The sequence below is a fragment of the Taudactylus pleione genome, unplaced genomic scaffold (assembly GCF_031769625.1).
Source record: "Taudactylus pleione unplaced genomic scaffold, aTauple2 ptg000634l, whole genome shotgun sequence".
Classification (NCBI taxonomy): Eukaryota; Metazoa; Chordata; class Amphibia; order Anura; family Myobatrachidae; genus Taudactylus; species Taudactylus pleione.
In genome coordinates, this window is record NW_028285036.1 from 4260352 (window position 1) to 4287982 (window position 27631).

The window sequence follows — 27631 nt, forward strand, 5'->3', positions numbered from 1 at the left end:
ACTTTCCATAACTGAATCTGTGTGGGAGATTAGTCTCTGGGATGGCTGTGCTAAGAGCTGACTGTACTGCTCTGTGTCCCTGGCTGGTCTCTGCAGGACTCGTGCGGGATCAGGCTCGGATCATCGGTCCATCGGGATGAAGCCACAGTTACAATTATAGTGGTGGATTTCATTCCGCTGAGAGGAAACCTATGCTGTATTATCCCGACCTTAACACATCCCCGATTTGTGACTGTGGCCCGTTTTATGTCCGTATTTAGCTGCGAAGCCAGATAACCTCTCTGTCCTCTATAAAGCGTTCAGCTTCTGCTGTTGGCAGGGGTGGGCTGCCAGTGCTATGTACAGTAATATTACTAGGATTCAAGCTTGTGGCTCTGTAAAGCCACTAAATAGACGGGTCGGGGCCGGGGATTATGCTAAAAGAAGTTATTTATTTTTTACAGTTTTCCTACTGTAACCAAAAGTAAGGATCTCATGCTGCTCCAGCACTCGCCAGAATACCGGGACAGCCGTGTAAGTGAGCTGGCAGCATGTGCTGGAGGTAGTACAGATACATGTGGCATAGGGTCTATTTAGTCAGGAGCCATGTGCAGGTGATGGGCAAATGGAACTGCTGCAACTGTACCCTTCATCGCCCCTAAGTCACGCAGTTTAGTTCACAGCCCCATAGGGGACTCTACGGACTCTAAACCGTGGAATGCTTTGTTTACTTGTGCCGTGTAAAGGAAAGTTTTTTATATATATATATATATATATATATATATATATATATTTATTAATTAGCCTTAGGCAGAGTTAGGAATAAATCGGACTTGTGGCTCCTGAGCTGCGCATATAATAGATGTGCTGATTCGCCTGTATGCGGCATTGTACGTATCCTGCGTTGCACCTACCCTCTATGTGAACGCTTGGTTTGTTACCAGTCGCCAAAGCACATTTGTGCCTGCACGGTGTGGTATAAGAGAGAGACAGTAATTAGTTAGACAATGTCTACTTAGACACCAGATGTTAGACAGTCAATAGTTAGACAGGGAAAAAAGTTAGTTAGACACAAACAAAAGTCAGACACGTTAAAGTTAGACATGTAAAAAGTTTGACAGCTTTAATCTTCACCCTAACCCTCCCCTTGGTGCCTAACCCTAACTGTTTGGGTAAGTGCCTAAACCTAACCCTAAAAATCAAAAAGTGTCAACCATTTTTGTGTCGATCTTTTTCATGTGGAACTTCTGACCCTGTCGATCTTTTGTACCTGTCGAACTTTTTACATGTCTAACTTTTATTGTGTCTGACTTTTGTCTGTGTTGAACTTTTTATCCTTGTCTAACTATTAACTGCCTAACATCTAGTGTCTATCTAGACATTGTCTAACTAATTACTGTCTGTCTATAGTCCGGAACCCAGTTATGCTGCCTCGGTGCACTTAGCGGCGGCCACCCGGAGTACTTTACACACACGTGGCATCTCATGTGAATAACAGAATAATACCAAGGGGCAGATCCAATGCAATTTGAACTGCCATTCGGAGCTTGTGCCGCTCATTTCTCTGCCGTGTACGGTAGGCAGATTCCCATCCCAGCATTCCCCACCACAGTTTAGATATTAGAGCATGTTAAAACTGTTGCAGGGCATGCTGGGATGTGTAGTTCCAAAGCAGCTGAAGGGCCGCCTGTAAAATACCCCTGGGGTAACAATAATATATGGTTACAGCGCGAGTATGTATCCAATTGTAAAGCGCAGTGGAATAGGCTATTGCTATAAATCACTGCTAAGTAATAATGTGTGTGTGTGTGATTGAGTTGAACTTTCTAAACCTCTCTCCAGTAGTTACAGTGACTCCTGTAGGGTTATACAAGGGGCAGGCCAAAATTCTGCGCCATCACAGCAAAATCACGCAGAGACCGATCATACTTCTAGTGTAATAAACTACAGATGACATTATGCAGCGATTGGGATTATTTCTTTAATGTAGACCGAAAAATTAAGTGCAATTTACTGGTGAATAGCACTTAAAAATAAATCCAGTATTACTACCGTTCATCATAGTTTGCATTTCAGAGATTTGCGTTCTCAACAGGCACTAGAGGTCATTAATGAAGGGCGTCCAAAGTGCACAATGCTTTGCCTTGCTTGTCTGCCCGGTGCACTAGTGTTTTTAGTTTTCCTCCTGACAAAATAATAAATAGAATACCACTTACCTAATATATCGGTGAGAAATGAACCTTAATACACTGTGAAATCCATCCATACCACAAAAGTGATTATTTAAATCCTCTTTATAGCAGCAATCCCGTCTATAGCCTTCTATTAATGATTTATGACTCTAAACTCCCATAGCAACCACAGTTAAATGGCCCTTGATGTATTGAGCGGAGAAGCTTTGGAATTCCCTTCTGAGCTCGGTGTGCACTGTGGGTCTGATTCACTACAGGTCGCAATATTGCGTACACGCGCAGTTCGACTAATCCATTGCGATCGCATTGCAAGCTCTGCACCACATAATGACGCCCACTTTACCATACACACATCCGTGATACTTAGCAGAATAGTGAAACTATCGCTACAATCGAGTACCATCGCAGCCTCATGCACACTTGCACAAGGTCTGACCTTACTCAGAAATTGCTAACTTCCACGCACGCTATGATACCTCACACTGCGTATGGGATCGCAGTGGATAGTTTATGCACGCCCCTGCACTGGCACGCCTGCGTTCGGCCGATTACCCCCCGTCACCACCCACACACGGCGCTCCCCGTCAATCATTCTGCAATGGGTTTGCGTAGCCGCTGCGACCGGTTTACGGTGTGTTGCATGCGCAGAAAGCAACAATCGCCCGATTGCGTGCGTATTAGCAACTGCAATCCAAGCTGAATCAGGCCTTGTGACATCCTGCCCCTGACTTCTTCCCCCTTCCACTGTCCATTAAAATTACGACTTAACTAGTGCTGCGACACTAGTTGCAGGCTTACCACATGCGCTAAAAGCATTGCGCCCGGTACTCAAGTCGGAAAACGCAGTGTACCGCGACTAAGCACCGGGCATTAGTCACTGTAAACTGCATCTCCCACCTTATGTGCCAGGCGCAATGTGGACAATTGAACAGCCCGAGCACTCATTCCCGTCGCTAAACAAACTTGCGTTCAAATGCATTTTCCCCCATAGATTGCCGGAGAGGTTTTGAAAAGGAGATAATGATTTGTAAAAAAGTGTCTATCCGATGAATGCTTATTCGCATCTGTTATTTAGTGAAGAAACAATTTGGCCTCTCTGCTTTATTCTGAAATAGGAAAACGTAAAGGGCATCAATGTGTTTTAAATAAAAAAATATATATTTCATTTTTAATTATATGCAATGTATTCCTCACCTTTTAATGAGTTGAATTACATTTGATTTCTTGATTTATTTAGCTGATGAGAAGGTATTTATTATACTGCATGAAAGAAGAGGTCTGATTTTATTAAAAGCAAACGCCGCCGTTTTACGCATCTGATTTTTGCCAGCGGCTCCTTTGTAGGTTTAATATTTGAAGCCATTAGTATATTTCTGAATGTATTTTATTGCTTGGTCATTTATAATCACTTTGGAAGTCCTTAGATTTCCTTCTCCTGTTCTTGAATGGGAATTGGTATGAAATACCGCCGGCCGCATGGCACGGTTCGATTCCCGTCAGCGGCAGCCCGACAGGAGCAGAGTGCGACGCAGCGGAAGCCCGACAGCACTGGAAATCCCGATCATGGATAGGTAACTAACCTAACCCCCCTAACCCTAACCCTCCTTAGGGGTGCCTAACCCTAACTTCCCCCCCCAAGTGCCTAACCATAATCCCCCCCTCTAAGTGCCTAACCCTAACCACCCCCTTCCCCGCTGCCTAACCCTAACTTCCCCCCCCAAGTGCCTAACCATAATCCCCCCTCTAAGTGCCTAACCCTAACCACCCCCTTCCCCGCTGCCTAAACCTAAGTCCCCCGGGGGGGTGCCTAACCCTAAGTCCCCCCCGGGGGTGCCTAACCCTAACCCTCCCTCCCCCTAGCCTAACCCTCCCGGGGGGTGCCTAACCCTAAGTCCCTCCTGGGGGTGCCTAACCCTCCCGGGGGGTGCCTAACCCTAACCCTCCCTCCCCCTAGCCTAACCCTCCCGGGGGGTGCCTAACCCTAAGTCCCTCCTGGGGGTGCCTAACCCTCCCGGGGGGTGCCTAACCCTAACTCCCCCCCGGGAGCCCTAAACCTAACCCTCCCCCCCACGGCTGTCCGCTCGCGGCGCCCGGCGTCGGGGAAATGCGGGCGTCTACATCTAGACGCCCGGCATTTCACCCTTGCCGGGAAATGACAGTCAGGAAGCCGGCTGCCGGTATTTAGGCAGTCGGCTTCCCGATTGCCTCCCCTTGAGGAATTGGTATGAAATACCGCCGACCGCATGGTCGGTGGGTCGATTCCCGTCAGCGGCAGCTCGACAGGAGCAGAGTGCGACGCAGCGGAAGCCTGACAGCGCTGGAAATGACAGTCGGGAAGCCGGCTGTCGGTATTTAGGCAGTCGGCTTCCCGATTGCCTCCCCTTGAATGTATATTTCTACTTCAGGGTCCATAGGGTATCCACAGGATACCTAGGGGGTATAGGTGTGACGTCAGTCGCAGGGCACCAAAGAGTTAAGCTTTCAGCCTCCCAGGATGCACTAGGTCCCCCTCCTATACCCCGCCCCCGGGCCAAGGCACCCCAGTTTAGTTTGGTGCCCGGCCGGAGTCGGGTGCACCTGTTGGAGTGGGGGCTAGAAGAGCCCCTGAAGCTTATTCTTCATGCAGCTGTGGCTGCACAACTGGATGTACAGCATGGACAGTCAGTCCTGACGTCCATGCTGTCTTCCCTACACCCCGCCGGTACCAGAACGCCGGTACTGATCCGGGGATGCTGGTGGGCGTCTGGGGTCACAGCTAGCGGTGACCCCAGATGCTCCGGACCATGGCCGGATTCAAGGGGGACAGAGGTAAGCAGCGGGGTCCCGCGGTGGGTCCCCGCTGATCACATGGTCCTAAGTCCCCAGGCAGGGGGCTCCCTGGGGACTGGCTGCAGCGTGGAGCCAGGCGACCAACCTGCGCTTCCACTACCCCCTGGGACAGCGGACCGCAGCAGAGCGGTAGCGCTGCGGCGTCCCAGGGGTTAAATGCATGCCAGGGGAGCGCGCCTTCCCTGTCTCACAGCCGGCGCCTCCCCCGCTGCACACAGCCCTCTCTGCATGCTGCCGACTGGTCCTGTGGCAGCGCTCCTCCCCCAGGCCAGCCTCCTCTCTGCTCCTCGGCGGCCATCTTCTCCAGAACGCATGGTGAACGCTGCTGGAAGCGCTGGACGGAAGCATCGTGGTCTGGGTCCCCCCGCATACCTCTCCTCCGCTGTGGTCAGGTCTGTGTATGCAGCGCTGTGTCCTACCAGGCCCTGTGTCTGTGTAGTTGAGTGATCAGCGCTGTTAGTGCAGGAATTGTTATTTCTCTGCATTGTATGTGACTGTGCTAGCGCTGCTGCCTGTAATCTTTTCTTCATCTAAACTGTCAGCTTTATTACTGTCCCTGTTCTTTCTGCTAAAGCCTTTGCGGTGCGGTGCTGCAGGGTGGTCTCTCGCCTATTTAATACTTAATTGGTGAGAGAGGTCACATACGTGGTGCCATCATGTCTGAAAGTGATTTTCCCCTCCGGCTACAGTGTACCACGTGCAAAGTACCGTTAGCGGAGGGGGAGGGTAGCGCGGAGGGCCTTTGCCGGCAGTGTTTGTCCATGGCGCGGCCTATTACGGTTACAGCACCGGTACAGGAGCCGCCCTGGGCTTGTTTCGCTCAGGCGTTAACAGCTTTAGTGGGCCAGTTAGCTCCGCAGCCCGCGTTTACTCCGATGGGTTTGTCCCAGCAGTCTGTGGTGTCGTCACCCATGCAGGGGTTCCCACGACAATTGGTGGTACCCCACAGTCTCCCTATTTCCCCGCTCCCGGGTTCTCAGGAGCCAGCGTGGGTTAACTCCCTGACGAGTTCTGTACAGCACTTGTCGGATGTGTTGCAAGGGGAGTCTGTGATGCGGTCTCATAAAAGGCCGGTGGCGTCTCTGTCCGCTCCTTATGAGGATGACGAAGGGACGTCTGATGATGGGGAGATTCTAGATCCTTACGATCAGGAACCTCTCCATACTAAGGACGCTGATGCTAAGTCCAAAGTATATATTCCTGGACTTATTCGGGCGGTCCGCACAGCCTTGGTGATTGAGGACGAAGTTCCCCCAGCGGCTAAATCTAAGTATGCCTTTTTCAAAGATGTGAAGGGCGATGCCACAGTCTTTCCTCTTTCGGGTCAGTTGGTGGACCATTTAGAGGAGGCGTGGAAACAACCTGGCAAAAGATACCAGCCGCAGAGACGCCTGGCGGTGGATTATCCGTTCGCGGATAATTATTTTGCGAAGTGGGAATCCCCTCCACAGGTGGATTCTCACGTGACCCGTCTTGTCCGTAGTGCCACATTGCCGATGCCATCCATGTCCTCCCTTAAGGATGCTACGGACCGCAAGGTAGAAATCTGCCTGAAGTCCGCTTATTCCCTTGCAGGGGGGGCAGCACGGCCGGCTATGGCCATTTGCTGGGTTGCCAGAGCGATGGAGCGCTGGGCGGATTCATTAGAGGCTTCTTTTGAATCCGACTGTCCGGCCGATCAGGCGGAGTTGATTGGCAATCTCCGTGATTCGGCCACCTACATCAACGAGGCGGCTCTAGACATTAGTACTCTGGTGTCTAGAATTTCTTCAGCAGCGGTAGCTGCTCGTCGCACCTTGTGGCTGCGATCCTGGAAGGCGGACGCAGATTCCAAGAAAGGTCTGGAAGCGTTGCCGTTTACCGGAGAAGTTCTCTTCGGTCCGGATCTGGATAAGATTGTGGCCACGCTGGCGGCAGCCAAATCTGCCTGTCTCCCGTCGGCCGCTGCTCCTTCTGGTTCGGGACCATCGTCCTTTCGGTCATCTAGGGCCCAGGGCAGGCCCAAACCACAGTCGTTTCCTCGACAGGCTGGCCCTAAGAAATCGGTCAAGCCCCGGAAGCAGGCATGGAGTACCAGACGTCCGGCCCCCAAGCCAGATGACAAGCCTGCGGCCTGACGGTCCGGGCCTCCCTTTGGGGGATCCCAGGGTGGGAGGCCGCCTGCTACAGTTCGCCCAGTGTTGGTCGACCACTACGACAGACACTTGGGTTCTGGAGGTGGTTTCTCACGGATACGCCCTCTCCTTCCGGCACAGACCCCCGGCTCGCTTCTTCACCACGGGTCTCCCATCAGACCGGAACAAGGCTACGGAGCTGCGGAAGGTATTGCACACTATGCTCCAGGCTGGAGTTATAGTGGCGGTTCCATTCTCCCAGAGGGGCCAGGGTTTCTATTCAAATCTATTTTTGGTACAGAAACCCAATGGGTCATATCGTCCGATTCTCAACCTCAAAGCACTCAACAAGTCTTTGCGGGTCCCGAAGTTTCGGATGGAGACCCTACGGTCCATCATTCTGGCGCTGGAACCTGGGGACTACTTGGTGTCATTGGACATACAGGACGCTTACCTGCATGTCCCTATTCTTTGGCGCCATCAACAGTTCCTCAGGTTCGCAATCAGCAGCGACCACTTCCAGTTTCGGGCGTTACCTTTTGGCCTGGCAACAGCACCACGTGTTTTCACCAAGGTGATGGCGGTCATGGCGGCTTCTCTGCGGCTGCAGGGAGTCCGCATGTTGCCGTATTTGGACGACCTGTTATTGGTGGCAGGATCTCCAGAGCTCCTGTTACGCCACTTGGACCTGACCATTGCACTGCTGCAACGGCACGGCTGGCTAATCAACTGGCAGAAGTCCACTCTAATCCCGTCTCGGAGGATTCTGCATCTTGGAGCCTTATTGGACTCGGGACAGCAAAGGATCTTCGTGACGGAGGACAAGATCTCTGCTTTACAGTCAAGGGTGCGCAGTTGTCTGCACAGCCGCCGGGTGTCCTTACACTCGGCGATGAGGTTACTGGGCTCCATGGTGTCGGTGTTCGACATGGTGGAATACGCCCAGTTTCACTCCAGACCTCTGCAGCACCTGATCCTGTCCAAGTGGAACGGGCTGACTCAGTCTCTGAAGTCCCAGACGATTGTGCTCACCCAGGAGGTTCGCCTGTCCCTTACGTGGTGGTTACAGACGACCCACCTCAACAAGGGACGTCCGTTCTGGGTTCCAAATTGGGTCCTGTTGACAACGGACGCCAGTCTTCGGGGCTGGGGAGCAGTTTCGGGTCCACACTTGTTCCAGGGCAGGTGGACGCCGACAGAAGCGGAGCTTCCAATAAATATCTTGGAACTCCGTGCGGTCTTCAATGCTCTCCAGCAGGCACAGCGGTTTCTCCAGGGTCGCCCGGTGCAGGTCCAGTCGGACAACGCTACCACCGTGGCCTACATAAACAGTCCGGGGGAATGGTCCCTGCACCCGACGTTTTTCAACTACTGGTGGACAGGTGGGGTCTTCCAGAAATCGACCTCATGGCGTCCCGGCACAACAACAAGTTGCCGGTGTACGGGTCTCGCACAAGAGACGAAGGGGCGTCTCTGGTGGATGCTCTGTCCGTCCGGTGGACGTTCCGGTTCGCATACCTGTTCCCTCCGGTCTCCCTTCTTCCACGGGTAATCCGGAAATTCAAACAGGAAGGAGGGACGCTCCTGTTGATAGCTCCCGCGTGGCCCAGACGGCACTGGTTCTCAGACCTTCAGGGTCTGTCCGTGGACATTCCTCTGCGGTTGCCGCTACGACCGGACCTTCTGTCTCAGGGTCCTTGCCTTCACCCGGACCTGACTCGGCTGTCTTTGACGGCGTGGCTGTTGAGACGGCCATGCTGAGGTCCCGGGGGTTTTCCAGCTCTGTGGTGCGTACCATGTTGCGAGCTCGGAAACCGTCTTCCGCGAGGATATACCATCGTGTGTGGCATACGTTCTTCCAGTGGTGTCGACCGAGAGGTTATGCACCGCGGGAGTTTCGTCTGTCTCGGATTCTCGCCTTCCTGCAAGCGGGACTAGATCATGGGCTTCGCCTTGCTTCTTTGAAGGTACAGGTTTCGGCCCTATCTGTCTGGTTTCACCGTAGGATTGCTACAATCCCGGATGTGCGCACCTTTATGCAGGGTGTTCTCCGCATTCAGCCGCCCTTTGTTCCACCTGTGGCGCCTTGGGATTTGGCTGTGGTCCTGAGGGCTCTCCAAGGACCGCCGTTTGAACCACTGGGCTCAGTGGATCTTAAATGGCTAACAGCTAAGACTGTTTTCCTTCTGGCCATTGCTTCGGCCAGACGTGTTTCTGAGTTAGGGGCTCTTTCTTGTAGACCCCCTTTCTTGTTTTTTTATGGGAACAGGGCAGTGCTCCGCACTCGGCCCGAGTTTCTTCCCAAAGTTGTTTCCCAGTTTCATATTAACGAGGAAATAGTTGTTCCGGCCTTTAACTCACCGGGTCTTTCCGTGGGTGAGGCCTCTTTGGATGTTGTGCGGGCCTTAAGGACTTATGTTGACCGCACTTCTTCGTTTAGGAAGTCGGACGCTTTGTTTGTCCTCTTTGGCTTCCGTAAAAAGGGTTGGCCTGCTTCAAAGCAAACTTTGGCAGCCTGGATCCGTATGGCTATTTCTGAAGCTTATCTTCATGAAGGCCTACCGGTCCCTCCTTCTCTGAAGGCTCATTCCACTAGGTCTGTGGGTCCTTCGTGGGCAGCTCGACGTGGTGCCTCGGCAGTTCAGATCTGCAAGGCTGCTACGTGGTCTTCTGTCCATACCTTCGTGAGGTATTACAGGTTTGACACCTTCGCCTCTCAAGATGCTTCCTTCGGGCGGCGGATTCTCCTTTCTGCACAGGAGCGTCCCCACCCTTAAAGGATACTGCTGATATGGTAAGAACTTACCCTTGTTATCTCTATTTCTACGAAGTCCATAGGGTTCCACAGGACTCCCGCCCTGTCGCACCTGTGCTGCAGATGGGCTTTGCTCTGGTCACCGGTTTTCCGTCTCCCTCTGGTGAGAATGTGATTCTTGTATGTGTCCAGATCTTTGTTCTCTCTCTTCCTTCTCCTCCTCCGGCCTATGGCTTGGTAACTAACTGAGGTGCCTTGGCCCGGGGGCGGGGTATAGGAGGGGGACCTAGTGCATCCTGGGAGGCTGAAAGCTTAACTCTTTGGTGCCCTGCGACTGACGTCACACCTATACCCCCTAGGTATCCTGTGGAACCCTATGGACTTCGTAGAAATAGAGATAACAAGGGTAAGTTCTTACCATATCTCATATTTTATATAGAAAGAAAACCTTTGTGTGTATCGTTCTCTTTTTGTAAAACCACATACAGTATGTTCTTTCTGTCGGTCAGAAATTAACAATTTTCTCAAGCCGTGGAAGCTATAAATGGCGCGGGGTTCGGGGGAACTGCCCAGACCCCTCTTCCTCTCCGCGTTTACTTTTCCTGACCCCTCGGTGACTGCGATCAGCAGTCACTTCCCAGATGATGTCACATTGCCCCGGGACAGTCATTCTTCTGATGCTTTCTTTTCCGTTTTTGTTTGGTTTTTGTGACCTTTTTATGCAGCGTGTTCCTTTCATGGCTGATGTGTGCTCTCCTCCTTCCGGGGGAGAATTATTCTTCAGATATGATGTGGCCAGAGACCCTACATGTTCTGAGCTTTCACTGGCCCCGCTGTGTATGTCTGCGTTACAGATCCACAATCGCAGCCGTTCAGTTACCTAGGGTGTAGTGACAATGTTAGACGACCCCCTCCCCCTTGGTTAAATTAGGTGCCTGTATTCTTGGTGCAGATTATGATCAGTGTAGATTGCAAATAATGACTTCGCTGGTCCCACTGCGCATAGCTTCCTCCTGTAAAACGCGTGGGGGTGTTGTGGCGGCATCTGTTTAACAATCGTCGCAAAATAATTTTGTTGGCCTCTACTTCTAGTTAACTTTTTTTGTACACGCGCCTGTGCGTACCTAATGGACTTTAGGCCTGATTCAGAAATGGACGCAGTGCCGATATTTAACTGCTGCGCATGCGTTGCGAACGCCCACAAGATACCTTAGTGTTGCCGCTCGCAGTGGGAATTTCTTTGCAAGGTGGTTAACGGGGATCGATTGCGGGTGCTTACGGGACGTGGCAGCAAAATCGCAGGCATGTGGCTGTCGTTTTTTGGGGGGGGCATGTCTCGGCAAATTACTGTGATCCTGTACACGAAAACATGGCGCCAGTGTCTGGGTTCCCGTGCGCCCATTCTGCACCACCATAGGGTTACTCCGATGGTCGACTATCGGAGGATCTGCGACTACCGCTGTGTGTTTGTACACACTTGCAGGGATCTGCTAAGCCGCCGGTGGTCGTCTCAATACGTTTCCAGGCAGCTGCATACATTTAGAGTATTTTCGATTGCGTTGGCGTGCATCTCTGAATCGCGCCCTTGGAACCTATTTCCTGTGGTTACTAAAACCTCTTTTCATTTTACTCTTTATGGTCCTGCAAAAGGGCGACCGACCATTAAAGGGAAACTTGTACGCTGATTACACTTTAAGATTATTCTTGAAACGTTTAGCGTATCAATTGAGCATACGTGCGGCAGGCGCGGCGCCTCCTCTCGGCCAGGTTAGGGTGAAGTATTGGGATTAGTGTCCCCTCATATTCCTGGAAAATGTTTGAATACTTTTTCTGTATTTTCCAATCAATAACTTGATTATTATATTCTGTATTTATATATATATATTATAGAATATATTATGATGATGTCTGTAAGCTGGGTAGTCTTGCTGTACTCTGCACGGCACTGTTCCCCCTGCTGTGCCTTTAAAGCATCTGGCCATGTTCTAGTGACACTAACGTATGTTTAAAAAAAAAAAAATATATAGAATCCTCTCTTACGTCCAAATTTAGCCCGTCTCCCTGTGCCGATGTGTGGGACCTGAGCCCTATCATTTGCTGCTTCCTATAATCGTTGCCTTGTTCTGACACGGGAGAGCGGGCTGTCTTCCTGCTGGCAGTTCCATCGCATTAGCATTCTGCTGCCAGCCTCGTCCAGGAGAGAACGAGAGGAGCTCGCAGCCGCTCTTCCTGTGTTAGTGCGGAGAGCCTTCCGTCCACCCCCTGACCAGCCGCCACTTCCCTCCCGACCGACCCCCGTTTCCCTGTTCAGCGTAGCACAAAGGTCCGTCTCCTCGTGGATGCTGCTTGTCTGGGCTTAGGGAGACCTCTGAGATATGGTCTGGTAAGTCACCTTCCAGTTCTCCCTCTCTCTTTTCGGCTTTTTTTCCCCCAAAATATCTGTCCGTCAGGACAGACGGGCGACTGCTGTCACATTGTGCATTGCACGGCCCTTACAGATGTTGTTTTTGTTTTTTTTCTTCTGTTACTTATAACCCATGATACATTTTGAGGTGTACTCTTTCGTAGAGTCGATATCACGTCATTGTTCTACAGATGTCCCTATAACATTAGGGCATAACCCTGTGTAACGATAACACCGTATTCACACGTTGCCCTCTGACCTGGTCCTCCGCCCAGAAGAACCAGAGGCAGTAGTGGGGACAGCTCCCACCCTGGCAGCCTTTCCCCGCCAAATATGGCGACGTGTGCCTGTTTCCATGCCATAGGGGGTCTTCTTAGGGTGGAGAACGGGCAAAATTTCTGTGGGTTGAAATCGAGGCATGAACCCGCTTCATTACTGATACTGGGGCCGGTTCGGAGCTGGAAGCAAAACAAGTGACCTTGGTAACACCATGCTGCACTGCAGGTGGGGCAGGTTTGTAATGTGTAGAGAGATTTAGATTTGGGGGGCGTTTCCTAACTCCAATCTAAATTTCTGGGTAAAAATAAAGCGGTCCAGCATTTGTGGCCTACATGCAAAAGCAGCCGATATTTACCCTGCATGCACAAATACATCATAAATGTACTTGCACCCCTTGCAGGGCAACATGGTTTTTCCAGGTGTAAAGTGTTTTTTTTTTTTACTGTACTCCCAACTCAGAATGAGCCCCATTGTGTCTGCTCGCACTTTTCTAACCGGGTGAAATCGGGGGTAGTGATGGGACAGGGGAACTGGGATTGTATGTCTGCTGTCGCTGGTCCTACCAACTGGAGGGATGAACGTTGTGTGATCCTTTTGGATCTGAAAACATGAACAATTTGTCCCAGAGTGAAAATTGCCTCTTTCCTACTCTGTGACAGCAGCAGGACGATGATGGCGGGATTGCCGCGTTCCTCTCTACGCTGCCTCTGCGCTTCCCGCCGTCCAGGTTGGAAGACTGAAAAACCTGTTGGACTCTTGTCTTAATTTCAAGGCGTCCCTCGCCTTAAGGGGTATATTTACTGAAGTGCGAGTTTTTAGAAGTGGAGATGTTGCCCGTAGCAACCAATCAGATCGATAGAATCGGATTACTATGGGCAGCATCACTTAAAAAAAAAAAATACCCCTAAAGCTTTGTACACTCTAAACGATGTGTGTACCCAGCAATGCGACCCTCCCGTCGATGGGCCGACATATCGGGCATTCGGTACATAGTAGATAATCCGGTGGCTGACTGCCCGATATGTCATCCCCTGCCGCATATCGATGCATGGGGTCATCGGCAACATCGCCAGGTTGACCTGCATGTAGGGCTGACCTGACGGTGTGCGGCTGAGGACCCCACAGGATCTTGCACCGCACGACACAGTGCGTACACACGAGACGATTTTGATGGTTTGTCGTTCTGAACCGTAGGGATCTGGCAAATCGCTCCCAAACTCGCCTAGTGTGCACCCAGGAGAATTTGCGGAACCAGTGGGCGTGTTATAGACACAAGGCTGCAGCTGAGCGATTACTGAAAACCCCTATGTCGCACTCGCTACCCTGTGTGTACGCACAAATGCACTTTTGCGTACGGGACCGCTGGTATTAGAAATACGGAGGCAAAACCACGGGCGTTCCTGGGTGGTGTCTGCGATGTGGCCTGAAGTGAATGTATAAAAAAAATAAAATCTGTCTCGTGGGCGTTATGGGAGTGTCGCGTGTCCATGAAAGTGGCGGCATTCTCAGCCACAGAGGCCATGTTTAGCCGGACTTCAGAAAGAGACACTGCGTCTGTCATAGGCTGATGTGCATGAGGTGATCTGCCGACGGCGGGGCGTCCAGAACCACCGCCGGTGTTACAGCGGGCACTGAAAGTGGGCATCTCAGGGCTTGCACATTCCAGCGCACGCTAGTACACCAGGGGAAGGCTGAATCTAGCCTTTGCATATTATCACGCTGCAACTCCGCAAAGAGACATAGCAGTGACTGCGTGCACCTCTGAATAAGCCCCTCTATATCATTTGCGATCAATGTCCAGATGCATAAATACAACCACAAACCTGTTTCATTTTGCAGGAAGTTTGGAACAAGACTCCCCTTGAATATGACTATTGCCACCTTTTTAGATTTTAAATAATTTTTTATTTTGTTTCGTAGTAAAATGTCCCTAAGACGCAGGTGACCTTGGCATGGCGTGCTGGGCCTTGTAGTTCACGTAGAGCTATGTCTGGCAGAAGACTGTTTTTAAACAAACAGAAAACGTATAATCAAGCTTTAAGTGACCCGTGTTTATGTAAAACCGCGTCAAACGTGCGTTGTCATTTCCTAAATTGTATGTTTACGCGCGGTGCATTTATGTTTCCTCCCACGTCCCTGCTGGCCCCTGGCATACGTTGGCAGATTGGCACCATATGGCAGAGGATGCTGGCATGATGCTGCTTCACTGACTCCCCGTTTTCTCCAAGTTAGCTAATGTCACTTCATGGAGAAATTCTAGACGTGATGTCGGGGACTGTCGTGCTGTGTAATCATCCTGTTGGGGGAATGTGTGCTGTATGTTCTGATTGCTGCTTTAAGGGGCCATTTATAAGGGCCCCATGCAGATGTCCTCAATATAATTGCTTCATCCTCCTGTATAGCACATAGGAGGGTCCCCCATGCTGGGGGTCTCATTCCTGGAAAACCTCATGAGTAAAGCCTTAGAGTTGACTTTGTAGGCTGCAAAACTATCTAGCTCTCAGATTCAAGTGGCAACGGCCATTCACGGAGGTGTGGGCAGAATTGCTAGAAGTGTGGGCATGTTATTATTATTTAGGAAGGACAAGTCCTTCAAATGAGGTCCCATAACTGGAAATAACCCCTATAGGTACCTTTCTGTAATCACTAACAATGTAGTGAGAAAAAAACATTAAAAAGTTGTTTAGTGCCTGCTGCCATATTGTTGTGTTAAGCCCATTTCAAGTTGAGTCACTGACTTTGATCACTAATTTAACTGCTTTGTACGCAGCAATGTAGGATACCATAGGAAATAGTTTTGTTTCTATGTAATTTTTATTTTGGCCGTTCAGTAGCAGACTTTTGCAATGCACCATAAAGTCTGGAAGCCCCCATTAAATGTTTTTGTCATCCACAGCTGATTTGAGTTTATATGCGTTTTTAGTTGCTGGTTAATTTCTTGGCTGACCAAGGTTAATATTGTTTGGGCATTGAAGAATAGCGTAATTCTTAATTCTAGCAACGCAGTCCGATATACCCTATTTGATGAGCCCCATGCTGGCGGATAGAAGAAAAGAGGGCAACATAGTGGTGGTCGGCGACCATTGATGTTTAGTACATATTGATGCTTTGCTTCCGATGGTTCAGGTTTTGTCATTGATGGTAGCTTTCCAATATTTCTCCGCCATTGATGTTCAGATGGGGACGTGTGACTGTTATGTTTTTTTCATGTTGCTTAGCCCCGCCCTTCTATTGGCTGTCCCTTAGCCCGACCCTCCACTGGCCCACCAAGGTTACATGTTCGCACCAGTGCTGCCCACCAATCGTTTCCTGCCATCGATGGAAGGTAACGATGACACCATCGATGGTGAGCCATTCGGTGTCCATCCCTAGGGCAACATGTTCAGTGTTAAGCTGCATACACACAATGATTTTTTGAACGATTATCGTTAAACTATATAGTTTATCGTTCAATCACTTTCTAAGTTAAAACGATGAACGATTATCGTTCATGCGTGTTCACGTTTGTAGTTCAGTCAGACTGACCAACTCAACGATTTTCATTAAGGGAATATGCAAAAATCATTTGTAGTTCAAAATAATCGTTCATTACACTTTAAAAAATCTGACAGATAATCTGACAGAAAATCGTTCAGAAAATTGTTGGTAACAAATTCGTTGTGTGTGTATGCAGCTTTAGACAACAAGATACTTAGTTCAAGCATGAACACGCTGGTTATATTGTGGGATAAACCTAACTCTGAAAAATATAATCTTAAAGTAAATCTAAAACTTTGTGGAGAATTAACAAACAAACAAGGTTTTGTAAAAAATTATGGTCACACCTTAACACACAGCGCCACCTGCTGTCCCTCCATTGTACTACCTCAAGTGTGCTTAGCCTATACCTGTTGCCGTACTCAAACATATAGGAGAGGAAATAATGGGCCTGGACTAGCATTTATTCCTTTTGGCGACTTTGACGAACCACGTCTTAGTAAATCTACCCTTAGGGGTCTTAATAGAGTTCATGAAGCCGGCATTCTTAATGCAGGGGGGTTACTAGAATCAGAGGACAGTATGGAACTGGAGCCTGAATAATATGAATTAAAAAAAATGATCTAGCTGCTGGACCAGTCCGTTCTTTTCTGCCTTCAGCTTCGTGTTTTTATGTAACAGGGAGTATGCCTGCAATGGCCCCTGATTGGCCCGCTGCCACGTTTCCATCAAGTCCTGCTTCCCGTGCACACTCCAGTAACTGCGGGGCACGGAGAGTGGCATGGACTCTTCCACTGCCAGTTGTGAGGTAAGGGAAGCTGTCCTGTGGGGATGAAGCCCTCTTGCCCACCGGCCCACCAGCCCAAAGATGGGCTATCTTAGGGGGCAAGCTTTACTTTGTGTCATTCCTCTATAAGCCTGTGTTTGTTTGCTGTGTCCCATGAATCTGAAGGAAGAGAGGAAGTTTCTTTCTGTGTAACTGGTTTATAGCAAAGACCAAAACATCACGAGGAAAAATTAGATTATTTTTTTTTTAATTAACTTTTTAGTTTACATATATTAGATCTTACTGTTTTGGTGCCGGCAATAAAATTTTCTGCGTTGCAGTGCAGTATTTAATTCAATTTCCATGAATGTATTATAATGTAACGGTGTGCAAAAAAAAAATGAAACTACATATAATGCAATAATGCTATATCTGTGCGTAATGCCCCATTGCCCCCTCCAGTCCAGTGTTCCGCCCCCACTTCTCCCACCGAGGCCCAGCATCAGCATTCCGAATCACGTCAGGAGTCTTTGGCACCGTCTCGCTCAACAGGTGGATCGTAGGAAGCGAACTTGTCCGTTTTACGTCTCTGCTCTGTTTACAACCTGCCCTAAAGCTCACTGCTTCTTAACGTAATAGCATTCCATGCCCAATATACACCACAACGGCTTCAAATGGCTTATTACGAAAAAAACAGCTAGAAAATGCGTTCCCTGCGACTTTCTAGGCACCTGCAAAGCCCAGGAAAGGTCCATCCTTATCCGACACAGCTGTCTAGGGCGACAGAAGGACTCCAGCAGTTTTCTCCCCGGCTGACATGGGATTTTGCCGGTGTTTGGTTCATGTCGGGTTACTGAACGGATTAAAGAGTTAAAAGAATCTGCGGGTCTTTATTTTTGCATCATCTGGCAGATGAAAGCTTTTCAATCACAGAACCCAGCTGCTAAAAATTACGGGCGAGTACAGTTGTGGTTAATAGTGTTTGTTCAAAGCACGATAGGACCGTAAATACACCCTCGCCCCAAACTTCATATGCTGCCATAACGAGATCCTGTTTGATGTCCGCTTCAGAGATGGTCTGATCGGAAAGTATAGGCAAATAAGTTCTAAAAAGTTACATGTAAAAAAAAAAAAAACCCCATAGCTTACCTACTCCCCTATGCTGGGGAATACACCTGCCCCGTGTGCACCACGTTTATGTTAGGTGTGCTTAAACCCGGATACACTTACACTCCACCACGTCATAAGCGCGAAAAAAAAAAAATTTTTGATATTTGTTTTTGAAAACAAATTTTTTTTTTTTTGCTATTATGTTTGATTACATTATTCTTTATTTTAAAAAAAACCTATAATGCAGCAGATATAATTTTCCTTCTTCCGTACAAATGGAAGTACGACCACAAAATACTGTAATGTGGCTACTGTCAATGAAGTCGGCACTTATCTACGTCATCAGCTTGTGCGCACAAGCCACCTGGCACCGGCAGTTGGCGCAGTTTAGAAAGGGGTATTATAGGCATCTGTTCACAATGATGCAAATACAACCTTACTGTACTTGCCCCGCGTTAGTCCCCCCCCCCCCCCCCTCCCTTCCGTCCAGTCTCAAGCCCGGCGAAAGTGCCTGTGGCTATTTCTGCGGGCGTGTGGAGTATAAATATGTGGACTTTAAAGCTGCATACACACACAACGATTTTTTGAACGATTATCGTTAACGATATCGTTTATCATTCAATCGTTGTAAAAATCGTTCACTTTCTGAGTTGAAACGATGAAAGATTATCGTTCATGCGCGTTCACGTTTGTAGTTCAGTCAGACTGAACAACTGAACGATTTTCAGTAAGGGAATATGCAAAGATTGTTTGTAGTTCAAAAAAATTGTTCATTACACTTTAAAAAATCTGACAAATAATCTGACAGAAAAGCATTCATAAAATCGTTGGTAACAAAATCGTTGTGTGTGTATGCAGCTTTAGGCTACGCCTGCAGGCGTACGATCACCGGGTTCATTGCTGACACAGCTTTGCGGGGCTTCAGTAAGCCATGTGGGACCTGGAGGGTCGGACTAGGAGACTTGGGGTATTTGGGGACACTAGGGTTTGTGGATAACGTCTCGGCTCACATCCAGTTATTTAGCAGAGATTCCAGCTGCTCAGGTGAACGGTTTAGTTCAGGGGAGGGATTTTGAAGACATGTATTTGAGGGCCTGAGTCAGACCCGCTCGCAAGCGGGTCGATGGTGGGCCAGTGCGCACTGCGCGAGCCCCGGAGCGAGCGCAAAAAGCACTCGCTCCAGTGCTCGCATCAAACGGGGCGGCTGTCGATGTTGATCGACAGCTCGCCTCGTTTTGTAGGCGGGGAGGGGGGGTGGCTGGCCAAACTGAGGCGTTCCTTCAGGAACGCCTGCCGTTTGTGGGCGGCCTTACTAACATCACTCGTGATGTCAGTAGGTGGACTTCCTGCTCTATTAGAGCAGGAAGTCCACTGGGGCTTGCGGCCACGAGACCCTACCGCGACCATCACCTGGCCGCTCGCATAAGCTGTGGGTGGTCACCCACAGCTGTGCGAGCGGCCAGGAGGACGCAACTCAAAAAGCAAGCGCCCGCCCTGACTCAGTGCGAGCGCTCGCTTTTATGCGAGCGGCTCTGAATCAGGCCCTGAGTATATATTGTGTTTCATGTGTACTTTATTCCGATTCATTGATCTGTTGGTTACATGCGGCAGGTCTGACCTTTCTCAGACACGGACGGAGAGCTCTCGTGCTGCGAAGGAGATCGCAGTGGCCAATGAGATGGTGTTTAAATGGTCCGACGCCTGCGTTTGCCTAGCCACTCCCCGTTGCCTCCCCCCAAACCCTGACTACCTGTCACTCCCTTAGCGATTGAATCCTCTGTGCGATCGTAGTCACAAAACAATCGCTGCCCAGTGTGACTTACAAGCGTGCGCAATGGCAAACAATCGTTTGATCTGCCTATATTCCCTACCGTACACACTTAGACACTAGGGTCAATTGTTTTGGTCAGGAGCCAGTTAACATACCAGTATATTTTGGAGTGTGGAAGGAAACCATGTAAGCACAGGGAGAACATACAAACTCTACACATATATGGCCGTGGTGGGAATTGAACCCAAGACCTGAGTGCTGTAATTCATGTAAATGGATTTATATGAATATTGTGGCTGTGTGTTTCTGATGGTAGAAGTGCAGTGCCGGCGGGTCCTGCTGGGAAATACATAGGTTACGTATCTTTACTGATTTTCCTCCTTCTTCTCTGGAATTACTTCCACTGCTCCCAAAGCGGCTCTAAGCTCCACTTCTCCCACCGTTACAGAGAATTGGAGAGATGGTCCAAATACTGGAGCACGGGGGTTAATAAGCCGGAGTGTCGCGTTTATCTGTTAGTACGGAGGGAGGAGAGAGAGAGATTCCTCCTTCCCAGGAACTGTGATAGTTTCCTATAAGCACAATACAGACATACGTGGTCTTGTAACGTAATAGTCACTGTCTGTGTCGCGTTGTTCAGGGGCTTGGGTCCTGTGCGTCAGATTTTACAAATGCACCACATTATATATAATATATATATGTGTGTGTATATATATATATATATATATATATGTCCTGTATCTCACTTGCGGTGTCTTGAAGAACACCGCGTTTGTGCGGTCGAAACGTCGACCTCGTGACATTTTAACTATGCTGTAAAAATTTAACGTAGGTTTTTAAACTTTTTTCAAAACCTGAAGAGAAGCCCTGGTGAGTGCATTCTTTGAGGGAAATTCAATTAGAGGTGAAAAGCCATATTCGCCTGCTTTTTTTTGCTAAAAATTCGCCAAATAAAAATTCGCCAAATTCAATTCCAGGACAATTTCGCCCCAGTGGAAACAATTCTCCAAAAATGATTCTCCAATAGCTGGTGAAAAGAAATGCAAACTCTTTATTTTGGGGTGCAAACGTGGGGAAACAACTCAGACCCCTTGTGACAGCCCCCCAAAAGACAAATCTGCAACAAAAAAAAACAGAAACCAAAATGTAAGAACACCCCAAAAAAGACATGACATTTTTGGGGTGAAAATTTAAAAAGTGGGGGGATAAACATTAAAAGTATCAAAATAGACTTCTTGGGGGTCCCCAAGGATGGGTCAGGTGTTTTGGGGATTGCAGGTGCATGCAGCAGGTGGGTTTGTCACGTTTTTTTTTTAAAGTTCACTTTAGAGACATAAAAACATGCTAGCACCCATTTTCAAGCACCCCAAATTTGACAGGGATACTTTTTTATTACTTTCACCAAAAAATACAGCTTTATGCCATTCTTCACCACTTTTACCTAAACGCTAATAGCAAGCAATTTACACAACTTAAGTACCCAAAATAGTCTTATTAGGGCTATTAGTACACATCTATATTGATTCCCTATGTTAGAGCATCTTTTTCTGGGGTACAGACTGATTTCCCAAATTCTTTCAGTACTTTTCCCCTATTCGCATTCACCTATTTCCGTTTTCGCCTGTTTTGCAATTAAATTAGGCGAAAAGTGGGGCCGAGCACGGAACAGATTTGCCTCTGAAACAGGCGAATGAAGCGAACAGTCGGACAGGCGAAAACTTCGCCTCTAATTGAATATGGCTCTTTATGTTCTAATAAATATATATATGTTTGTTTTTTTATTTTTTTTGACCGGCAACCGCCCATTTTCAAGCGCCCATCGTGCATGTCCAGTTCAACAACCAGGACTGTTGTGGGTTAAGGTTTTGGATCTCCATATTTAATTAAATAGGTAGTGAGGCTACACCCATTTCTGGGGAGCTAATCCGCATAATGTGGATGAAGGAAGTGCAGATAAATCTGCCTTTGTACCGCGCACTTCTGCTGAAGGCAGCAACTGGGAATTCATAAATAGCCGTATAAATATCCAAGGGTGGCATTCCTGCCTGCTAGCTGCGTGCAGTCATGCTCAGTCTTGTCACATATTACATCACTGTTATTTAAAGCCGGTGGTAGGAAAACATAGACAGTAGCCCTCGTTGAGACGTCTGTGTTTTTAGCCTCTCTGTAGCCAGAGACGGGGAGACGCTAACACTCCCCAGTAGTCGCTGACCGCCCTCCGGCAACGCGCTGCCTCCTGAGCAGATGTTAGGTCTCTCGTTGGCTTTTTAATTGAATTACTCTGCTCTTGTGACTGGTTTTTCTGGTTTCTGTGCACTGTCATTTTTCTTAATGTACAATTCGTCCAGCGGCGGAGAGAAGTAATGTAATACAAACGTCCGCCCGGCATGCTCTTAGCGTTTGGACGATCTCTGTGTCCTCTCGGGAGGGAACTTTCCAATTTGTGTAATGAAGCGCTCACCGTTAATGCTGAAGCCTGGTGATCGCGATTCGCAGAACCCCCGTCCCTTCAGGCAAGTGTATTGAGTTGGCTCTTTTCCAAAAGTATGAAGGGAACATATTAGATAAAGGGAGGATTTATTAGCTGTATGGCCATTGCTTGCCACAGTAGACCGCCGACGACGTCTGTCACGCAGCGCGGTGGAAATTTTTTTTATTTTCTGATATTTAGAGGCCTTTATAACTTATCCACAAAATATGAGTTTTAAACCATTATCAGAAATGAAAATGTCTCTGACTAGACTGTAAATGTGAAGGGAAGACATTTCTCTGTGCGCAGTTAACTTCCTGTCGGCCTGTTATAGGTCCCCTCAGGTTCACAACAGAAGGATGGTAACTTGTAGATGAGGATATACACATAAAACATATTAAACTGGCCGCATAATCTACGCAAAACGATATAAACTAAGTAATGGGTCAAACTGCTGTTTGTGCCTCAGTGATGTCGATGGTTTCTAATGTGTTGGCGGAATGTCTGTGCGCTGCGCTGGCCGCGGTTGGATCTGTTTTAACAGCATTTATGGGAAGATTGTTTTTTATTTTTTTTTGTCAATTGGTTATACTGGTGTTTTACAGATCCTTTAAGTGTGATCACTGAGTCGGGCCTTACTTTGGTGCCTAAAAATATTTCCGTCCACGCCGTGGCTGTGTGTTACTAGTGCGTCACACCCATTAGTAAATCCCATGGGCGTGTGGTCTTATATACTGGATATCAGAATAATTGTATTTGGCTTTGTTTATATTGTTACTTTTTTTGATGTTGTCGTTTGTACTTTTTTTTGTCTCTTGTGAATCTCAATTTTTATAGACTGATAAATCCACAATAGATGTGGCCAAAAATATGGTAAATTCACTTAATCTGTAAAAGCATGTTAGTGAAGGTTCCATGTGCCGGGACTCGGCGCATTGGGGCAGGGGGAGGTGCCGGGCAGGGGATGTGGCATTGAGGCGGGGGGAGGTGTCGGGCAGGGGACCTGGCATTGGGGCAGGGGGTGGTGCCGGGCAGGGGACACGGCATTGGGGCAGGGGTGAGTGCCGGGCAGGGAACACGGCATTGGGGCAGGGGTGAGTGCCGAGGAGGGGACGCGGCATTGGGGCAGGGGGAGGTGCCGGGCAGGGGATGTGGCATTGAGGCGGGGGGAGGTGTCGGGCAGGGGACCTGGCATTGGGGCAGGGGGTGGTGCCGGGCAGGGGACACGGCATTGGGGCAGGGGTGAGTGCCGGGCAGGGAACACGGCATTGGGGCAGGGGTGAGTGCCGAGGAGGGGACGCGGCATTGGGGCAGGGGGAGGTGCCGGGCAGGGGATGTGGCATTGGGGCGGGGTGGAGGTGTCGGGCAGGGGACGCGGCATTGGGTCAGGGGAGAGTGCCGAGCAGGGGACGTGGCATTGGGGCGGGGGGTAGTTGTCCATCGCAGTGCAGAGGCGGTCTCAGGCTGGAGGACAAAGATCTCTCCTCCTGTATAAAAGTTCAGGTGGGAACAGTCACCTGAACTTATTAAAGTGGGGCCAGTATCTGTAGAGCTGTATAAAAAATACATTCTGTGTAGCCTGCAAGTGGGGACAGTATCTGGGCATCTAAGAAGAAGAGAATTAATATATAAATTGTTATTTCAAGTTTAAATCATTATAAGGACAGGATTTTAAAAGATTTTATTATTGCGAAGGCCCCCACCCGGCTACTTCTTGATGCCACCGGCTGGAAAACTTTTCTGGGGAGAACACTGAGATATATATAATATTTTCTATTCTGGAAATTTCCCTTAGCGTATAACTTTTCTACATTTTGGGTTTTTCGGGTTACGTCATCCCAGCTAGGTAACGATCCCTTGGAAAATATTGTGTGATCCGTCTGCTGTGTCTGAGAGGAGATTTGTTCATAGTGTTTTCCCACCTAAGCAAAGTCTGCCAGCAGCTCGCTGTAATTGTCCAGACAGACAGGGTGACAGATAGCTGAGAGAGAGTAATGGGGGGAATGTACAGATCTCGGCAGAGCGACAGTCCTGGCGTAGAGAGTCAGCTCTTCAGGCCACCTGTGTGAGCCACTGCTGTAACGATGAGAAATGAGATGATATAAATCTGTGTTATGGCCCCAACGCCCATTCTAACATCTGTGTGTGTACTGCGCTACTACCCCTGTCAGCTGCTCACCACATGTTTCTTCTTGCTAAATGAAATCTCTGACGTGTTTGCTCTATGCCCACCAGGCACACACTAGACGTTATGCCGCCTAGTGTGTACCCGCTATGTTGCTGACGATGCACGGAGTCCGCGGCATCGTTCGTAAATGCAGCATGGCCTCCTTCGTCGCTGTCGGCAACGACAAGTGTTTACGCAGTTGCCGATGCCGTTTCCCGTCGCTTTCGAGGTCGATACACACTAGACATCTATGGCCCATCGCGCGCAGCGTTGTACGGGTAACGGGAAGCGAGCGCTGCAGTTGTACAATGTGTGTGTGTATATATATATATATATATACTGATAGTCCATAGTTAATTTTCAACTACTGTACATAGATAATTTTTAATTGCAGGTTGAGAAATTGATTCCACCAAGGATACTCCCAACAGCTTCATTTAGCAGCTTGTAGGTTTTTTTTACAAACTTTCATGATAATCCTAACACTAGGGGGCGTTGTTCTTCTGCAGCCAAAGGGGTAGATTTGCTAAAACTTCTTGAAAAGAAAGGTGAAGTTGATGTCTGTAGCAACCAATGAGAATTCAGTTATCATTTTATAGAATATACTAGATAATAGCTACTATCTGATTGGTTGCTATGGGCAATAGCTTCACTTTTTTTCATATTTAGAAGTTTTAGTAAATATGCTGCTAAAGCCTCATTCATGGACAGTGACCCCATTGCCATTGTTATGGTATGAAGGAAAAGTCAGTCCACTAGGCCTAGGGGGTGATGTATCAAACAGCCTCCATTCTTTAGGTTTGATACATCTCCCCCCATTGTGACATAATCGAGGCTCTAGTGCTGCCAGATCGTGTGATGTCTGTCATTAAATGAATGATTAAACACAATCTTGGTTATGGTGCATACACACGGTCAGATTTAGCTGGTCGATATAAATGATAACGACCATCGCCCGTGCATGGAGTCCAACCTAGTCGAAATCGACCAGGTAACTATAGGTACCCGCGATCGATGATCGCGGGTCGTTTAGTCGTTTGGGGGTTGGTGCTGTGCTGGATGTTCGATAACGATCATCCAACACATGCAGGACGATCAGACAACGATATCTTTATCATTGTCTGGTCTGACCGTGTGTATGCACCGTTAGAATAAGATTCATCGCATTAAATGTGAATCCTAATTCAGAATTAAATGCAGCATTGTGTGATTTATATTGAGATTTGGACCTGCTCTATAAATTTGCACAAAAAATTGGGACTGTTTCGACACGCCCCCAAGGCGGCCTGAAATTTACAGTTTCCACTATCAGAGCATTGGGTGCTGTTTTGTATAAATGTCCTTCAGTCTTTTCTGATGGAATTCTAAGCATTGGATGTGTTCCCATGACGGGATTTATCGCAAACCATTATGACAATCCTAAACAGAAAGAATGAGAGGGGTATTAGCCTGCCAGGGATGATTAGTGCGGCTGCGTATCTCGGCCGTACACACTGTTGTGCGTTCTGACCCACGGCTAATTGTCCTTTCGGCAAGCTGGGGAATATGTTTCCTAGCACTGGGATGTCGGTGAGTGTTGTGCAAGTCCTGCACTCTGCATCTCACAAAGATGAGGAACTTTTGTCACTTCCTCCAATTACACAGTACTACAGCTATCTGGTAGCTGAATTTATTCTGTGTGAACACCTGCACAGTACAACTTATTTTGTTCCATGTGTTATGTGTGAACAATCGCACAGTGCCACTGCTCTCTGGTAGATACATTTCTTCTGTATGGACACCTACACAGTGCCACTTCCCTTGTTCCAAGGACATCTGCACAGTACAACTTCACTTGTTCTAAGGATCATGCATGGTGCAACTTTCCTTGTTTTGTATATTGTGTGTTCTTTTTTTTCAGCATCTATTCTTTGGATGTTTCACTTATGTTTAGCGTATGGAGTATACATTAGATCTCAGTATCTGTATGGGAATTTGCACAGTACCACACCTCTTTTTGTTCTAGCCTTTATATCGTGATTCCCTGCTCTCTTAATATCTGTATGTGAAGTTACATTTCTTGTGGTTCTAGCCCTTATATCCTGATTCCCTGCTCTCAGTATCTGTATGGGAAGTTGCACAGTATCACATATCTTATTATTCTAGCCTTTATATCCTGATTCCCTGCTCTCAGTATCTGTATGGGAAGTTACACAGTACTACGCATCTTGTGGTTCTAGCCCTTATATCCTGATTCCCTGCTCTCAGTATCTGTATGGGAAGTTACACAGTACCACACCTCTTGCTGTTCTAGTCCTTATATTCTGATTTCCTGCTCTAAGTATGTGTATGAGAAGTTACACAGTACCACGCCTCTTCTTGTTCTAGCCTTTATATCCTGATTCCTGCTCTCAGCATCTGTATGGGAAGTTACACAGTACCACGCCTCTTATTGTTCTAGCCTTTATATCCTGATTCCCTGCTCTCAGTATCTGTATGGGAAGTTACACAGTACCACGCGTCTTGTTCTAGACTTTATATTTTGATTTCCTGCTCTCAGTATCTGTATGGTAAGTTACACAGTACTACGCCTCTTGTTGTTCTAGCCCTTATATCCTGATTCCCTGCTCTCAGTATCTGTATGGGAAGTTACACAGTACTATGCCTCTTGCTGTTCTAGCCTTTATATCCTGATTTCCTGCTCTCAGTATCTGTATGGGAAGTTACACAGTACTACGTCTCCTGCTGTTCTAGCCTTTATATCCTGATTTCCTGCTCTCAGTATCTGTATGGGAAGTTACACAGTACTACGTCTCCTGCTGTTCTAGCTCTTATATCCTGATTCCCTGCTCTCAGTATCTGTATGGGAAGTTACACAGTATCACATATCTTATTGTTATAGCCTTTATATCCTGATTCCCTGCTCTCAGTATCTGTATGGGAAGTTACATAGTACCACACCTCTTGTTGTTCTAGCCTTTACAGTATATCCTGATTCCTGCTTTCAGCATCTGTATGGGAAGTTACACAGTACCACGCCTCTTGTGGTTCTAGCCCTTATATCCTGATTCCCTGCTCTCAGTATCTGTATGGGAAGTTACACAGTATCACATATCTTATTGTTCTAACCTTTATATCCTGATTCCCTGCTCTCAGTATCTGTATGGGAAGTTACACAGTATCACATATCTTATTGTTCTAGCCTTTATATCCTGATTCTCTGCTCTCAGTATCTGTATGGGAAGTTACACAGTACCACGCCTCTTGCTGTTCTAGCCTTTATATCCTGATTCCCTGCTCTCAGTATCTGTATGGGAAGTTACACAGTACCACGCCTCT

The 27631-nt window shown here is 48.1% G+C and overlaps 1 protein-coding gene across 17 annotated transcripts in view; it reads left to right on the forward strand.

Annotated features, from left to right (window-relative positions):
* The window catches only part of PPFIBP1 (PPFIB scaffold protein 1), a 111495-nt gene that overhangs the window by 21801 nt on the left and 62063 nt on the right, over window positions 1-27631 (forward strand). The window contains exon 1 of one of the 17 annotated variants that reach the window (XM_088454827.1): window positions 22113-22189. The exons of the other annotated variants lie outside the window; for them this stretch is intronic. The gene's annotated coding sequence lies outside the window, so the exon portion shown is untranslated. Of the gene's footprint in view, window positions 1-22112; window positions 22190-27631 lie in introns of those variants that run through there. 17 annotated transcript variants of the gene reach the window in all.